This window comes from Pectinophora gossypiella, chromosome 26 (genome assembly GCF_024362695.1).
Source record: "Pectinophora gossypiella chromosome 26, ilPecGoss1.1, whole genome shotgun sequence".
In the NCBI taxonomy this organism is placed as follows: Eukaryota; Metazoa; Arthropoda; class Insecta; order Lepidoptera; family Gelechiidae; genus Pectinophora; species Pectinophora gossypiella.
Window position 1 is genome coordinate 2,210,606 of NC_065429.1, and position 15,797 is coordinate 2,226,402.

At 39.4% G+C, this 15,797-nt stretch overlaps 1 long non-coding RNA gene across 1 annotated transcript in view; it reads left to right on the plus strand.

The window, feature by feature from the left end:
* Positions 1–5,576: 5,576 nt before the first annotated feature.
* The window catches only part of LOC126378590 (uncharacterized), a 39,498-nt gene continuing 29,277 nt past the window's right edge, over positions 5,577–15,797 (plus strand). The window contains exon 1 of the long non-coding RNA XR_007568115.1: positions 5,577–5,837. This is a non-coding gene — a long non-coding RNA (uncharacterized LOC126378590). The remainder of the gene's footprint in view (positions 5,838–15,797) is intronic.

A 15,797-nucleotide genomic window follows, 5' to 3' on the forward strand; every position in this document is an offset into this window, starting at 1 on the left:
TTTTTTTATTTTTTTTTAATCATTTTCATTTTTTGGATCACAAACATGAATTCGAAAACAAATTCGACAATCATTGCTTTAGTCCTGTGCTGGATTCGAACCTGCAACCTCAAAATGAGAGGCAAGCGTTCTACCAACTAGGCTACGTGGTCTTCCCTATAAGACGACAATATAATATATACATTCCATAACACAAGGTGTACCAAATTCAGGGGTAAAAGCAGAGGCAAAATGGCCGCCAAGGGAATTTCATTAGACAGTAGCCGGGAACAAGCTTACCTTAATCTCAGGGCATAAACACGATGTTTATTAAAAATTCAGCCTTCCCACACTGAAATATGACAGAGTTTCCGCTTAATTATATCGTCAAGATCGTGTTTTGGTGAAGTGTTAAGTGTAAGAGAAATTTACATTGTATGGCTCCGTTTCGGAGAGTACCCCGGTAGGAAATAGGCGTGAGTTCATGTATGTATATCACCGTAAAATGCATTACAATTACCACCAAGCTTACTATATAGAAAAAGAACTGGAGGAACTCATTTAATACCAGACTTAACATTCTCTTCTCTAACTTAGTATCAATATTGTCTTTTACACCACATCTCTCTCTTGTCACACTGTTTCTCACTCTGTCGACGACTCTAACGACCTCTGGTGATGTAAATACATGATTCAAATTTGACACGTTTTTGTGAAGTAGTTTTTGTATTATGAGGGGGTCACAAGTGGCTTCAAATGGTTACTTGAACTTGGCTCGACACGCTCCCGTGTGTCTAGATTTCATACCTCCCTTGCTTCGCAGTTGCCTTCTCAACCAGGCTCATAATAATCTGCCTTATCACCTCGAAACGTCTTCCAGGCGACATTTCAATTAGAATAACAACGGCAGATACCTGCGGCCTTATTACAGCGAAACACGGCGATGTTAGCGACATCTATGTCATGCGCCATTTTGTCTTATTAAAGGCGCAACGCATTTGCTAAAAGACAAAGCTTGGCGTTAAAAGATCATACACATTGTGGGTGGATGTAGGTCGGATCGGGCGAGGACTTGTTGGTAAGGCGGAAGCGAGTGACGTCAACAAAACATAACGAGAATTTTGCATTCGTGTACCTCGAAGCGAATAATATCAAAGGGGTTAAAAACATAACATAAACAGCCTATATACGTCCCACTGCCGGATAGGGTATGGAGCATACTCCACTCCAATGTGGGTTCGTGGAGGTGTTTTTACGGTTAATAGCCGGGACCAACTTAACGTGCCCTCCGAAGCACGGAATCATCTTACTTTTTCGGACAATTAGGTGATTCAAGCCTGAAAAGTCCAAACAAAGGACAGTCTCACGAAGTGATTTTGACAATGTCCCCATCGGGAATCGAACCCAGACCTCCAGATCGTGAGTGAAAAAAAAATTAAAAAAACCCCCGGCCAAAAAGTACTCAATTATTATGACAAAAGGTTAAAAATGCTGAACCCTATAAAAAAAAATCAAAAAATAACTTATCCCACATATGCTTGCACGCAAACTAAGCGTGTAACATTCCTATCACACCTAACAAACGACCTGATGACCTTGAAGACCTGAACCTGACAAATTAAACCGTAAGTCACGTTAAATGTCAAATATGATAGTGCGACAAGGTTCTTAAGTGGGTACATGTTATCGCTCATGACTGTACTTATGTTAACACTGATGTGTCCTTTTTAACCCCTCTAATATTGTTTGCTTCTAGGTACAAGAATTTTTGTTTAAAAGGTATATCAGTCGAGAGTATTCTTAGCTATGTTTGGTGGAAAACGGTTCAGGTCTTCAAGGTCATCAGGTCGTCTGTTAAGTGCGATAGGGTTCTAAAGTGGATACATGATATTGCTCATGACTGTACAAACAATAAGATATGTAACAGTTTCACGATATCCGCTACCGCTCCCGCCTCCGCTCGCGTCACTATAACCGCACGGCAACCACTGTGATTCCGCCCAAGAGCGTAATTACGGAGCGCTTTCCCAGCCGACACTGTATTCGCATTACACACTCGAATTTCCGCCTCACCAAGCCGAAACTTCACGGAAAAACTATTGTTTTTCCCACTCACTTTCCTTTTCCTACTTTCTATCGAATGGAGTTAAGTAAATGTTGGAAAACTGAAGGAAAATTATATTAATGGCAGCAAAGTTTATTTCTCAACGACCTCCAATGGTTGAGCGTTGGGCTCTCGATCCGGAGGACCCGAGATCGAATCCCAGTGAGGACATACCGCAAAAAATACTTTGTGATCCCTAGTTTGGTTAGGACATTACAGGCTGATCACCTGATTGTCAGAAAGTAAGATGATCAGTGCTTAGAAAGGCACGTTAATCTGTTAGTCCCGGTTACTATTTGCTGATGTATGTAGTCGTTACATGCCATGCCAGGGAGCTTTGGCGGTTCAATAATAACCCTGACACCAGGGTTGATGAGGTTGGTAATCCACAAACGCGTGGGTTGTGATAGAAGAAGTTTTTTATTTCCATGTTTTTTCCCGTTTATGTTTGTTTCTGTTCAAACCCCGGTACCGGATTTGAACAATGAGTTATTAATTTATCTTAAGTGCAGTTTTCACTAACACAGTTGGCTCGACCATTTTAGAAGGCGATACGGCTCACCTATCACGTTGGTCTAACAGAAAGCTCGGTGAGGTGTGTGTACTTAGTTAATCTTGTGATGGATGTACCTCTGACTACCCCAATGGGGATATAGTCGTGAGCTTATATTATATTTGTTGTTATTATTAAAACTTTAGCGTTAAAGATTGAGAATAAAATTCATAAAAGCCAATTGTGTTAATTGGCCAAGACCAAGATGAACTTACATGGAACAGATTAAAGAAAAGGTTTTTAGTTCATCTTGCCGCAAGATTCTTGCGATGGATGTATCTCTGACCATCAAAATTAAGATATAGTCCTGAGCTACGGCCCTGAGCTTATGTTGCATGTTATTCTTGATAAAATTCATAGCAACGCGCGTTGTAAAATAAAGGTATTCTGACAAAGGACATATTTTGAACGTTTAATCAAAATTATTCCATTTATTTTTGAATTCATTTTGACTTTTATCTCGTGTTCGTTAAATAGGTAGGTATTATTTAAATTTCGACGGAATACGTGTTTAAGTATTTTGGTGTTTCTTTTTTGGTGAAGGAAAACATCGTGAGGAAACCCACATTCCCGAGAAATGCTTTCGGAGGTATGCGACCTAACCTGTATTGGGCTGGTTTTCCCTTTGCGGGTTGGAAGGTCAGACAGGCAGTCGCTTCTGTAAAAAACCGGACCTGTCAAATTTTCAGGTTAGGTAAGCGGACCGTGTGGAAAACGGAAAAGTACCCTGTCACATGATTTTTGATAAATTGCACTGTAAGCCTCACTAAATGTCAAATATGTTAGTGCGACAGAGTTCTAAAGTGGGTACATTATATTGCTCATGACTGTATGTATGTAATTGTACTGAAATAGATGTTCTGTTTGATAGTAGGTAGGCATGTATGATCACTTTGCCCAGGGACTAGAAATATGTTTTTTTGCACGAAATTATATTAACGCGAAAGAAATTCTAATTGAAAAAAAGTACAGAATGCACATAAACATTTTTAACAATATAAAATATGTCAAGAATAGCAAGCCGTCAAAACCAATTAATTAAATCAATTTTCAAATAAAAAAGTCTCAATCTTTAAAAACCCAAGCCACGCACAAAAATAATAAAAAAAAACAAGGAAAAACGGGATTCTTTCGTAACTCTTTTCGAAAGTTAGAACTGACACTGAAAAACACTTAACCGCCTCGGAATAAAAAAAATGAACCGTCACTCCCATGGTTTGGGTGGTAAAAGTTTGTCCTGCTGGCTTGCGGCTAAACGGTCCCGGATTCGACGCCTGGGGCGGACGAAGTATTGTTGATTGCATATCCTAGAGTTAATTTTGAAATATTTCTACGTAACTTCTAAATTCTTCATTTGATATGAAAGCTGTTAATTGACTATGATGACTATTATTGCATGGGACTTAAACATAGCTGGCGAGGAGTGGGTATATGTACTATACATCTCTGCCTACCCCTTCAGGGTACAGGCGTGATGCTATGTTATGTTACAATAAAACATTTTTTTTTTCATTTATCATTTTATTGTACGGTCACGAGCATTAATATGTATACACTTTGGTACCATGTCACATTAACTTTTTTGACAAATTGAACTCTAGGTCTCACTAAATGTCAAATATGTTAGTGCGAAAGAGTCCTAAAGTGGGTACATTATATTGCTCATGAATGTACACCGAAACAGAACATAAACACAAGTAGATTACCCACAGAACTACAAATAAAAATATTATGTTTTATTGCACACAAACAAAACATTTATAAAACACTTAGCAACAGTACAAATGGGCGGCCTTATTGCTCTGAAGCAATTTCTTCCAAGGAATCAGCGATAAAAAACTTGGTAAAAGGATAAAAAAACAGATAAGTCAATGTTATAATTAAAATTTTGTACCGGGTGAGATCCTTCAGCGCTTCCTATTTCTCCGGCCAAGTAGTTTGTGGCAAAAAAAAAAACAATAAGTATTATAACAAAATATAAAAAAAATTTTGCATTTAAAATTTTTCGTGAAAAGGAACGAGCAAGTTTGAAAACCGCTGCGTTCGACGAATGGTAGCGCGAACGTTTCGAACGAGCGTACGCTATTGGTGGGCGGCCGGGCCCGCGTGCGATAACTAGGGTGTTCGCCGCTACGTAGCGCATGCGGCGCTTATTTTTTATTGGAAAATAAAAGAAAAATTTTTTTTTTTTTTTCAAAAATATAACGATTTTAAAAATGTAAATTTTGCAGATTTTGATAGTAGTAGTAAGGTTATCCATACAATACATGTAAGTATGGGATTGATATTTCTTTCGCCTATTTATAGTTAAGCACAGATGGCTTCGTGATTTCTGGACAAACTTTTCTTCTATCGAGTGGGTTGTGAGGTGGATTACCAACCCCATCAACTCTGATATCAGGGTGTCTGTCTGGACAAAATTGGAATTTTGTGCCTCGTATCAATAGTATTTTGAATTAATTACAAATGATTAGTTTTTTGGAATATGCATTTACTAACTGTCAGCTTCAATGGCTCAATAGTAACCCTGACACCAGGGTTGATAAGGTTGGTACTCCACCTCACAACTCACACGATAGAAGAAGAAGCTTCAATGGCTAGGCAGCTTGCCCACCAAATCAGAGGGTTCAAGTCCGTTTCCCTGTTTGGTCGTTTTATGAACTTTCAACAATTTTCAATAATTAATTCCTGAACAAAGAAATAAACTCTTAAGTAGGTACCTAGCTACCTACACTCTGAAAATGTCCTATTTATTTTTAAAAGCAAATAATAAAGAATAAAAAAATATTGTCATTTATAATTGCGTAGAAAGTATTTGTTTTTTTTTTAGAGAATTAGAAATACAGCGCTTGAAGCACTATTCTTGCACTACACAGATTCCACCCTTCAGACTATTTCTGTCAGTCATTCAGTGGTTCATTCAAGATGTCTGCTTCAGTGCAAATTCGACCACCGCGACTCACACACGCTCTGTCAACATTTATGACACGATGTCTAACATCAAAATCACTTTTCTCTATCATCAAAACGTTTTCACTACTCATTTTTAATCGCGTTCGAATTTTAAATATTTTTCTTTTTTTAATAGTGAGTGTCATTCTATTCTCGGATAAAAATTGCGTAGTTTTTTGTGACCGTTTTCAATGTGCTGTTAAGATGTTCAGTTTTATGAGTTACGAGGTTTTGGCAGAGGGTTTGGCGGTAAGATTTTTTTTTTGTAATTCGCTTTTTTTATCAGTATATTTAGTTTTATTCAAGTTTCACAGTTTTTGTGTATTTTCTGCGATATGTAAAATGTTTTTTGTTGCTAAAAGGTTACGCCCCTATTGACAGGAGTTGAAATAATGAAATTTGCCAATGCATTAAGGTAAATAACGTCGTTAATGGACTATTTATGGCGTACTGAACTCGGTCAAACCGCAACGAGGCAGTTAATGGAATGTGGTTTTTTTTTTAAATATTGTTTCGCGTTTGACCACAATTTCTGATGTAAAGTGACGATGTGATCTAGGGTGGATCACGCTTACCTAGCAAATGCCTTAACTCTACTAGTAGGTATTTTCAAATTGCCCAATAGTGGCCTTTTTGCACCACATTTTACCCATACTTCCGTTTTTTTTTTTCTGTATAGTGGCAAATATTAAGTAGCGAAAAATGCTTGTCATTATAGTTACACTCGTGTTTAATACCTTATAGGGTAGGAAGAACTATTCACTTAGCAACTATCCTATTAACTAAGTACTTTATTTTAAATGCAAAATTAATTATTCTCAAGTGCAAAATCAAGCCTATATACCCGATATCATAATATCTTTAACCCTTTCACGGGCAGAGACCATGGGTCATTGATGGTTCATAGATAATTGTATAGTATGACACCTTAGAATCGAAACGTCATTAGACGTTCTGTCCTTGAAAGTGTTAATAAAAAAAAGAATTTTAGTTTTTTTACTTTTTTTTTCGCCCTAACCGCACTCTACTAGAGTGTTGGACTATGACCTCATCGCCAATCAATCAGGCGTCGGCAATAAGGAGCCTGTGACGTTGTCAATCGTAAACGATCAATAAGCTGGACAAAGTAGGACAACAATTGACGTGGATTTAAGATGGAATGCCAGAAATTGATCGTGTATTGGGGACTTGGTAACAGAAAGAATCCTCCCAAGAGAACACGGAACAATCTAGAAAAAAAAAAACACGACCAGAATCCGTTTTTAAGTTTGACCAAGTAGATAGGTGACCGTTAATTATCTTTCATTTCTAGCTTATCGGTACTTCAGAGGACGTAAAATCATTGGCCCTGGCGTAAAGACACTCGAAAATAGTTATCAAGCCAAGTCGGAGACCTGTGTGCGACTTGAAAACTCTGGCAAATGGATTGAATATTGCCCAAACATCTCTGCCAATCCGCAGTAGAGACGCTTGGTGGAGTATGCTCCATACCCTTTCCGGTTGATTGAGAGGAGGCCTATGCTTATGTTTTATGTCAGTCAAAACGCGTTCATCATCATCATCATTCTCCTGCCCTTATACCACTCTTAAGTGGGGTCGGCACAACATGTATTCCTCCTCCATTCATTTCTCTCATTCGTCTTCTCAGTACGGTCACGAGTACTAATATGTATACACTTTGAAACCATGTCACATTAACTTTTTTCACAAATAAACCGCAAGTCTCATTAAAAGTCAAATATGATAGTGCGACAGGGTTCTAAAGTGGGTACATGATATTGCTCATGACTGTACACACAATTATTCTTCTTCACACGATCCATCCACACTTTCTTGTGTCGTCAAAAACATATGCAAAAACGCGTTCATACAATTCTAAAACCAAAGCAAAATCTCGCATATAACCGCTGAGGTTTGTATGTATAGGTATGCATAACGTATGCCATGTCAACCCCAAAATTATGTTGCAAATGTCTGGGATGCCAACTTTGAGTCAGTACAACTATGTCAGCCTTACGACCGCCATGATGCTAAATTAAAAAAGATGGCGCCGCGCGAGCGCTGAAAATTAGGTTGTTTTACAGTAACGCTTTTGGTAATTAGGTTTTTATTATGTAATTTTTTGTTTTATAACTGTCACTATGAAAGATGGGAAAATATTCCTTCAAAAAAATAAATAATGTAAAGCCACGTATATTTATTTATTTATTTATTTATTGTTCAACAATGAATAAAATTTGATGATCGATTCCATTACTCTAAGAGTTACTGTCTCATTGCAAGTCGAACTTGCAAAGGAGCTTTACGTACTTGTTAGTCCGTCTATTTCTTTTTTTAATGGAATAGGTACATAACTGCCATTCCCCCCCCCCCCGCCTCCCCCCCCCCCCGATTCGACCACGTGGATTTGATTTATGTTCGTAAGTTCAAACTGGACAGTTTGAGAGTGAAGGGCCATATCAAATTTTATCAAAATTGATGCAGTGGTTCGTGAAACATACAGAGTTTTTCCGTATTTATATATTTAGACCAATACGCTAGCTGGTACCTACTAGTCTGATTGAATTAAGTCTCCTAAATATGTCTAGACAGCCAGACCTAAATGATTCCCGTGTCCTTCGCATAATCTGGTACAGCCTGGTCTTTAGTAAGCACATGTACATGAACCCACATCCGGATGTGGACCCTACATCTGTTGATCCATCGGGAGCCGTTGACAAGCACGGCGGGGTAGGGTGGCCATGGTGCTGCAAATCTTGGGATAAAATGGACGTTTCCAGGCGAAAATGTAGATAAGAATTAATTTTGAAATTGATTTGTGTATTTGATACAAACTTTCAATCAATCAATCAATCAATAATACTTTATTGCACAACAACAAAACAAAGGACATAAACGTACGAATAAAACATAAGCTCAAAAGGCGGCCTTATTGCTAAACAGCAATTTCTGCCAGGCAACCTTAGGGTGAAAGAAGATTATTCATTGGAGCACGGGCTGGTGCAATAAACATGTAATGGTACCAACATAACAAAAAAAAATAATAATAAATAATATATACTTATCTAAAGAAATAATATAAATATATATATATATATATATAAACTTTGTAATTAAGAAAATATGGAATATGACCTCATCATCATCATCGTTACAGCCGTACGCCGCACACGAACGCCACGTACGACGCGCGCGAATATGACCTAATCTACTTATAATATTGTAATTCTGTCTGAGTAATAACGCAGCAACCACTTTGCCTTAAGTATGTTAACTACAAAGAACCTAAATTACCCACCCATTAAACTCAATTTCTTCAAACAAAATGGAGCATAGTTATTTAATGCAAAGGAAAACACAATTAGCTTTAAACAAAACACAATCTAGTAATTTCGCATTTTCACAAATTTAAAAATGGCAGACCACATGGCCACCCTAATCTTTACAAAAATACACTCCTGCGCATGGAGCAAGCATCTGCCGCGCACGTGGGGTCGAACAATGCGACTCTGTACAATACCAGGGTTGGTATACATCCAGTTTGGGAGGTTTATTCAAAATTTTAAACTGACCGATTTTGTGCACAGATGTCTTTATTCATACGAATATTTAGAAAGAAAAAAAGATACATTTCCTTATATTTACTCACATATATTTTCACAAAACATTGGTCCTGATTCCTGCAGACACTTAATTTTATTTTAAGTTATATAGGTAGGTACTTACATGTAATTTTATCCGCCGAAAACGAACGAGAATCTGAAAAAAAAATACAATTTCAGCAATTTGGCAAACAAAGCAAAAAATTAACTTACTTACAGAACTCCTCGCATATATATTGAACATTTCCATCATCAAACCCTTAGGTCGAACAGAACTGCGGAACCGATAACTGTGCTAATGTCCATAAAAATAAAGTCTATAATCCCTTATTCCTGTAACTTAGGGTTCATTTAAATGGGGTATTCGATGGGCATGCGGGTTCAATGTGAACTAATTGAAAAATATGGATTTTGTCATTTGTGGAGCAAATTTTATAATGGGTACAGGGGGGTTAAAATGGCCACATCGAAGCAATTCATCTAAGACAGCAATATTGCTATTTGACATCTGTTTGCATTGCGCACTTACTTTTATGTGCGTTTTTTTATACCTTCATGGCGGATAAGAAAATGACAGGTATAACTTAAAATAAAATTAGGAGGGGTCTGCCGGAATCGGGGCCAATATTTTGGTGTCCTTATAAAAAATAAACATTTTCCTTACTTAACACATTCAAGGACAAAACGTCTAATGACGTTCCGATTCCAAGGTGTTATACTATCTGTTATGAACCATCAATGACCCATGGTCTCTGCCGTGAAAGGGTTAAGTACTTAATTATTTAACTTAGTGCTCTGGAGAACGCGTGACCAATGTACCTACATTGTGAATTGTAACGTCACTAGTTCGAAGTTCGGTTCTCGGTTCGGGCATTAAACCACTGAATTCAACTTTAGTTCGAATTTGAATTCATGTTTGGACCATAAATAAAACTCATAAATGAAGCTAGTTACCAACTAGTCAAATCAGTTGCTTATTACTAAACTTCAAAACACGAAATAACTTTAGAATGTGTATGAAAAAGCACACTGTGACTGTCATAGAAAAACGTGATAAAGTGTCGCACTTATTATTTTAGGATGGGTGACCATAAAAAAAATCATCTCGAGCTCCTCCGTGCTTCGGAAGGCACGTTAAGCCGTTGGTCCCGGCTGCATTAGCAGTCGTTAATAACCACCAATCCGCACTGGGCCCGCGTGGTGGTTTAAGGCCCGATCTCCCTATCCATCCATAGGGAAGGCCCGTGCCCCAGCAGTGGGGACGTTAATGGGCTGGTGATGATGATAATTTTATTTAGATAACCAACAGCTTATAAAACAGAACATTTAACAAAGTATTTAACAAACCAACTTAAGCTACTTAAAGGTTACCCTAGATAAGTTATGCAGATAGAAAGGTACATTGTCATTACGAGCAGACTTGTGCAAATGTTATTAAGTTTTTCTTGTGAATTCTGATCACTCATAGAATAAAGAATACATACTACGTATAGAACGGCAACTCTCCGCTTCACACCAGCGGTTGGGCTAGGTTTACCTCAACACCATGATCTTCGATCTCAATCGAATGGGCGTCAGACGTCACACACACAGATGCGCGTGTCAATGTGTAGTGTCTGCGTAAAACGAGGTGTTTTGTATGAAGTGTCTGGGGTGCGCTTGTAGCCTGACCTCATTAAGCGCTTAGCGCTATCAACCCACTAGGGTCGATTAATTCTTTCAAATATTTTTCCTCTCAGACGACGCCCTGAGCCGAGGTTCGCGCCCAACTGGGCACCCTCAGGCCTGTTGTCTTAAACGTTGTATCGGGTGAGAGCCTTCAGCTCTCCCCATTTGTCCGGCCAAGTAGTTAATGCCATCTGCGGCAAATCTACAATAAGTCACGTCAAAAAAAGCTTGTAACCTGAGAATATTATTTTAAAAAGAGAACAATGTCTCGGATTATGAACTGCCGCCCTGTCGTATCGATCTGTTCATTTCAGAGGTGGTGTAAGATACGAGAGGTCGCGAGGAATAGGGCACTAACACCTAGACCTCTCATTTCGTGGCAGAAAATTATACATAACTATATGTGGATAGAATTAAAAGGGATATTTTATTTATCTTCTCTCTCTATTTAAGAGCCGCGCTTTTGTCGGTGGAGTAATCGCCATTCCTCTCTTCTTCCCGCCAAAACCTTCACCTCCCGATACGACACGACCTGCACCTTCTCTTTTATTTGTTTCATAAGTGTTATCCTAGGTCTACCCCTTCCTCTCTTCCCTTCAATTTTTCCTTCTATAATGTTTGTTTTAAATGAATCGTGTCGTATCAGGTGGCCAATCATATTTCCTCTCCGGTTCTCTATAGTCTTCAATATGGTTCTCTTTTCTTCAACTCTTTCCAGCACTTTTTCATTTGACACCATTTCAGTCCAGCTTATACCCTCCATCCTTCGCCAACACCACAACTCAAATGCTTCCAACCTCTCTCTGTCTCTCTGTGTCATAGTCCACGTTTCACTTTCATAAAGGGCAATGCTTCATTTATCTTCACTCCGTACATTTTCTCCTTTTTACAAAAAACAAATGCCTCTGACACTACGACCCCCTGAAATAATAGACAATCATAAATTCAAACCATAAACAACTTAATCCCCATTCATTATCCATCCATAGTATTCTCTCTTACTTTCTATCAATCTTACGTTCCGTTCTACTCACTTTCCTACATATATTCAGAAGATAAAGCCTGTTTTTAATAGCTTTCATTAACGGTCCGTGGTCCAGTGGTTGAGCGTTGGGCTCACGATCCGGAGGTCCCGGGTTCGAATCCCGGTGGGGACATATCACAAAAAACACTTTGTGATCCTAGTTTGGTTAGGACATTACTGGCTGATCATCAGATTGTCCAAATACTAAGATGATCTGTGCTTCGATAGGCACGTTAAGCCGTTGGTCCCGGTTACATGAGCCGTGTCAGAAGAGCTTATGGCGGCTCAATAATAACCCTGACACCAGGGTTGATGGGGTTGGTAATCTACCTCACGACCCACACGATAGAGGAATTGGGGTAGACAGAGAAAATGACGTCAGAATAAAAGCCTCTATTTCCCGCGTTCGCCTTTCACTTGCACCACACCCAAGGGTGTGGTTACATCAAAAGCTATTGGCTCGGCCACTTAAACCGACGACACAATGATCACGGCCCGCTGATAGTCATATCATTAATTTGTGCCAGCCCAGTCATTTCCCCCGACTTCGAACACTTTTAGATATTATGAAAAAAGCTTTTCCAAAATTTCCAAAAGTGGTAACAACAGTAATACAGGGTGTTAGTCACTCTCCCTCAATCAGCGCTTATCGCTATCGACCCGTAAATCTTTCAATTATTTTCCCTCTCAGACGACGCCCTGAGCCGAGGTTCGCGCCCAACTGGGCACCCTCAGGTTTGTTGTCTTAAACGTTGTACCGGGGAGAGCCTTCAGCGCTCCCTGTTTGTCCGGCCAAGTAGTTAATACTATCAACGGCAAAGCTACAATAAGTAAAAAAAAATGTGTTAGTGACATAGTGACGAATTCTAAGGGGGATGATTCAGACGATGGAAAATTCCACTTAATTATTAACTCAAAATAATGAGATGAATGAACTTACACGGTGTAAGTGACATCGTAACGAATACTTAGGGGGATGATTAAGACCATGATTCTGAGTTGATATCAAGTGGAATTTCCTGTCGGAAAATTCATGAAGATTTTAGTATTTTTTAAAAGTTTTTCAGTTACATACTTTTGCGACGGAAAATTCCACTTGATAAGTATCAACTCAGAATCATGATCTGAATCATCCCTCAAAGTTTTCGTTCTACGTCACTACATTTGTTTGCATTGCGCACGTACTATGCGCAAATGTCAAATTCAAATCGAAGCAATTCATCTAAAAAAGCAATATTGCAGTTTGACATTTGCACAAATAAAAGTAAGTGCGTAATGCAAGCAAATGTCAAATGTGTGATGTGGCATTTTTAAACCCCCAAAGTGCAAGAAAGAACAATTTGGTAAAGAAAGCAGCCAATGTGCTTACTATTAAAGAGTTTTTGTGAACATTCTCTGGAACGGTACGGTCACGAGCATTAATATATGTATACACTTTGGTACCATGTCACATTAACTTTTTTGACAAATTGAACTGTAAGTCTCACTAAATGTCAAATATGTTAGTGCGACAGAGTCCTAAAGTGGGTACATTATATTGCTCATGACTATACATCACTACACACGGCTTGGCTTGGTATTAGTATTTTATTAATCCTTACTAGAACAACATCTGTTTCAGCGAGCATATTACATCATAGAGTTTATATTAAACCCGGTAGCACAATTAACGTAAAGCCAGCAGTTAATCAAAGATTTAGCACTAGTTTAAAGTAGTTACTAGCGCCACCTGCCGGCAACTTGGGAAGTGAGGGCGTAATTGGATTGTATATTAGTGAGACTGTTTGTTGAATGACAGGTCGGTAAAACAGTTTCAGGATTGACAGAGCCGAAAGGGGGTAGGTAAAACACTTTTGCAAAAAGATGAAGTCTTACGAGTTCGTAATACTTCACGTGATAAGTTACTAAAAAAAAAGATGCTGGATTTGGCAGGAACCAGTAGACCTTCCAAACCTTTTGTTTCGCCGTCCGAGAGACCTCCGCCAGGTCTTGACTTGCCTTGGTTTACCTGGAAGTCTCTAAAAAGACTTCGGACTCAGGTGGACCGAAGTGAGGATAATTTGTTCAGGTGTAGCACTGTTCCCCAAACGATGGAACATCTTACATCGTGTCCTGCGTGCCCGAACCTGCACGCAGGAGGATCTGATGAGCGCTGCAGATAGCGCCATACTTGTTGCCAAGGTTTGGGCCGATGGCGCAGCGGTAAACGCGCTCGGTCTGATTGTTGAAGTTAAGCAACTTTCGCAAAGGCCGGTCACAGGATGGGTGACCACAAAAAAGTTTTCATCTCGAGCTCCTCCGTGCTTCGGAAGGCACGTTAAGCCGTTGGTCCCGGCTGCATTAGCAGTCGTTAACATCAATCCGCACTGGGCTCGCGTGATGGTTTAAAGCCCGATCTCCCTATCCATCCATAGGAAAGGCCCGTGCCCCAGCAGTGGGGACGTTAATGGGCTGATGATGATGATAACTATTTAGTTTGCCATCGACATGATAAGAAGAAGAAGAGTAACTCTGGTCCTGTGGTTCACCAGCTTGCTTCTCAAATGGGAAAGGAGGGTTCAGGAGCGCTGGTTCAAACCCCGGTACCGCACTTGCACCAATGAGTTATTAATTTATCTTAAGTGCAGTTTTCACTGACATACGATACGGACCGCCACCTATCTCGGTCTAACAGAAAACTCGGTGATGTGTCGGTACTTAGTTCATCTTGCGATAGATATACTTTTGACTACCCCAATTAGGATATAGTCGTGGTCGTGAGCATATGTAGTCTTTAATAGTGTACGGTCACGTGTACTAATATGTTACACTTTGAAACCATGTCACACTTTTTTGACAAATTAAACCGAGCCTAGGTTACACAGTGCGAGCTAATATGCGAGCTGACCGAGTCAGTTACTGAGGTGCTGCTACTACGCACGTGTGACCGCATCATACGAGTAACTGTCATGTGCGAGTGGGACAGTTGCTCGCGTCCGAGTTACTTCAACATTTTTTGTTTTTACTCGCTACTTGCCTTCCCCCACCACACCACTCGCACGCCGCTCGGTCGTCAACTCACACGATTTTGCGAAATGACAGTAGCTCATACGCTCGGGCCCACGCCGGGTACAGTTTCTTGTTTGGGCGACATGATACAAACGAATTATACCAGTACACTGGTATAGTAGCTGTCTTCTGCGACACCAGCAGTTTGCACAGTGTGACCGTGGGAGGCGAGTCGAGCTACTGTCATACGAGTAGGTACACAAACACAGTAGCTGTCTATTGTCACATCAGCTGCTCGCACTGTGTAACCTAGGCTTTAGTCTCGTTAAATGTAAAATATCATGGTGCGACAGGGTTCTAAAGTAGGTATATGTTAATGTTCATGACTGTGCAATAAAAGGTACTTTAGGTGTTTTGAAAAGTTGATTACGCCTTTGTCTTACTCACACAACCAACATAATAATGAATGATGCTCAGGCGCGTTTCTATAACCAAATACAAAGTTACGCAAGTACATGCCACTGACTGATAACACGGCCTTCGTCTGATAAACTTCTGATATCACACAGATACAAACTGATATTTACTATTAAGTCGAATTTTGCCTCGTGCGTTCAAAACGTAGGTGTGACAATTATTAAAAAAAAGTAATGTATCCGATAACAGAATAAGGAATAATACTACGTATAAAATGTTAAAAGATGTGTAGCAACACATATTTGTACCGCGTGAGAGCCTTCAGCGCTCCCCTTTGTCCAGCCAAGTAGTTAATGCCATCTGCGGCAAATCTACAATAAGACACGTCAAAAAAAATGTCTTTTCTTCCCCTCAGCCATAACACCTTGCGAAATGACGTAAATTAAAAAAATTTACATTGACCTTCAACAAGTTTATCCATGATAATTACGTTGAATAAATGATTTTGAG